At 34.1% G+C, this 3,254-nt stretch overlaps 1 pseudogene; it reads right to left on the bottom strand.

The window, feature by feature from the left end:
• Window positions 1-1,971: 1,971 nt before the first annotated feature.
• Window positions 1,972-3,205, bottom strand: LOC124435973 (annotated as a pseudogene).
• Window positions 3,206-3,254: the final 49 nt, after the last annotated feature.

Raw genomic sequence — 3,254 nt, 5'->3', positions numbered from 1 at the left:
AAGCTTCAATATTCTGTCAACTTGTATAATCTTTCTTACAAGAAAATTGTATTTTGCTTTGTTTACCTCTCAAAATAATTGTAAGCCCACAACTCGGCTGAAAATAATAGCGGTAAATTTGAAGTACTTCAAGTAAGAACGTCTCATAACAACAAAAAGGGAAGGTCTCATCGTCAAAATTCTGAAAAACTGCGAGTTTGGGTGAGTGGGAACAAAGAAATTCGAATTCAGCATGTCGAAAACTACAGAATACCGTTCATAAAATTTAGCACCGCAATGGTGGCTACGAAACTTTATTTCTAAGGACATTTTGATTACACAGGCAACGGACTACATGGTCTTTCTTTGTATTTTTGATATTACATGATGTGTGAATTTTTGTCTCCTTTGTATTTCCATCATTTTAAAATGTATATTGATACGTGGAGATGTTAAAGGCTCAGGAAAATTATTTCTTTCTTTCTTACAGTCAGATTGACAATTTTGTTGAATTTGCGAAACATTCATGATGACCCTAGTGCCAAGTTAGTGCAGTTTACATCCAAACACTTGATATTTGGTAAGTAAAATTATTATACAGTATGTTTTTATATCTAGTAGTTTCTTAGTGTAGTATATATGGTACTTCTTCATTTTTTTAATCTTTCATACTGCATATATTTACATACATGTTGTTACACCTAAAAATTAGCATTATTCGTTATAATTAGATTATCCAACTGAAATAAGTTGTATCAAAATTGAATAACCTGCTCAATGTACACATATATTAAGATATAGATTTTCCAATTTTTATTTGTTACCATGTCATTACTTATGTTACCACTTGTCATAATTTCAATCAAAGAATTCATGATTTTATGCATGGATTGTTGTGCTATATGGTATCACAACAAATGAAGGTGCATTTTTTCCATCTGCACTGATAGCACGTACAAGGTGTATTGGAGTATGAATAAAAAATTCATTGCTAGTGATGAAAGTTGGCGGTTCTTCTCCAGTAATTACTTCATTAACATGAAAATGGTTGTTGAATTTGACAACAATATATTTCTTTATGTGAAAATAGGATATGGATGGTAGCATTACAATTTTTGTTATTAGACCAAATTCTGGCACTTCTTCCTCATATGAATAACCTGTGACTACAATTGCTCCAACCATGTAATCATTCCCATTAATGGTAACGTTTTTAGGCCTGTTGTCTTACAGAAAAATACACCATAGTATTAATAACAATTTTCAAAATCTATGCAAAATTTGGTGCAGTTTTCTGAAATTGATTGGACACATTTTGGCATGCCAGCCAGAAAACGGAACACAGCAATGTTTTCTAGTTTGTCCCATGTTTTAGATAAAATACTGGCATGATGTAATATTTTAATGTACAACTTGCTTGCAGTAAAGACTTTGCAATGGTATTTAAATCACTAACAAAATATAATAAGAGTACATAATAAACTTACTCAAAGAACAAATCTGTGTTTGCTATGTCTCTCTCCTTACCTTTTAATTCAGTATAGTAAGTGGATTCCTGAGCCACAACAATGTGAACGCTGCCTATAGAGCTCATAAACCAAATTATTTGATGTGATTTGTTTAATTAATGCATGCTTTAAATTTTATATTAATGCACATGCCTGTAGCTGTAAACTAGTGATACATTATGCTATATATTACTTGTTGAAATTGGTCATTTGAGAAATGAGCAAGTTTCTTCATCATTCACATTTGAATAGTAGCACTGCTGCCCCTGATGATGTGTGGCCTTGGTATATGCTATATTCTTAAAATTTCCAATAAATGAAGCCAACCTTTTAATATATCGATGCTTAGCTTAAAAAGGCATAAACCATGTCTGCTTCATTGGTCCAATCTATAAAAATATTATGTGTATCGCACTCCTGGGATTATTTGTACTTAATTATTGCCATATACCATTACTATCTCATGTGTTTAATGTCTGAGGGCTTACCACATCATGTGGGATGTATAATGAACCATATAGTGCATTTTAGGAATGATTGAACAGTCTGGATAAAGTTGAACAAATGTGGAATGATGTTCTTCATTCAGTCCCTCCAATACAGCAATGGCATTGACTGATGTTATTTGTGCAAACATAATATCAACCTACTCTAGGAGCTGGCAGAAAAGCTTCCAGTGCTGATTGTCCTCTGGAACAAGTGTACCAATTATCAGGGGTAAGAGCTTTGCAAAGCAATACATTTGGACTGCTAATAAGATCAAATAATATGCTGGCATTTTATCAAGTGCTGGTAGCTTACTGTCTTTACTTGAAAAATTTAGGCAGTGCCTGGGTTATTCAATTCTAAATTTGTTGAAGCTTCCATTAGTTCTATTCATGATATTATGTAGCAAAGCTAGGTGTGTTACCTTTTTGCTTTAAGCTGTTATTGTCACTACAGGCCTTGCTGTAAGAAAATTGAGCGCAAGTGATTGATCACGTGCGCAGTATTTGTGGCGCGCGCGACGCTTAAAGTTTTTTAAATATCTTCAAAGTATACGTATAAATGACGCAGTTTTTACTCTATAGTTAATTCACTTTGAACTACAGTTTGTGTTTAACTATTTAATCATATAGCTTATATTTGCTAGAAACCTTGCCATTTGTTAAAAAATTTAATTTTTAAAAGCGTTGCACGCGCCTATATTGTGTTGACAGATATACTGACGATCGTTTCTTTGTTGTGAAAAAATACTATAGAAAAATTCGCGCCCTTTTTAGCTCAAGGTCAAGTTCTGGCAAAAGTCGGCCAAAGATCGTATTTTCACGTAAAGACGCGCGTGATTTTTGTATTATTAAAATGAGAACTCCTTGCATAAGTGCACCTAAAGCTATTTCTTACTAATAGTTTTCATTAACACATTATTTTGTCATGCAATCAAGAAATTTCACAACTATCTGCAAATGTATTTCAGTAATTTGATATTTGTGACGACAGTTTCGCTCTTTGTGGAAGAAATCGTAAAATGGCGCTCGCTATGGATCGCTCGCTTCAGTCAACTTGGGTGCGTGTGGGCACGCGCCCCTGAACGCAAGGCCTGCACTAGCTAGTGTGCGTTGCTGAATAGGTGAAGGCTTGTCTCTGTCATTCATGTAGCCATAGTTGAATAACTGTACGCGGTTATTGAGTTCCTACACCGTAAAAAAGTTTTCATGATTAATGAAAAGCTTTAGCATCTACTCGCACTCATACTGTAATACCCCTTCTAGTGCATCATGCATGGCC

The sequence above is a fragment of the Xenia sp. Carnegie-2017 genome, unplaced genomic scaffold (genome assembly GCF_021976095.1).
Source record: "Xenia sp. Carnegie-2017 unplaced genomic scaffold, XeniaSp_v1 HiC_scaffold_16, whole genome shotgun sequence".
NCBI classification, from domain to species: Eukaryota; Metazoa; Cnidaria; class Anthozoa; order Malacalcyonacea; family Xeniidae; genus Xenia; species Xenia sp. Carnegie-2017.
This window is presented reverse-complemented; position numbering and strand designations above follow the sequence as displayed.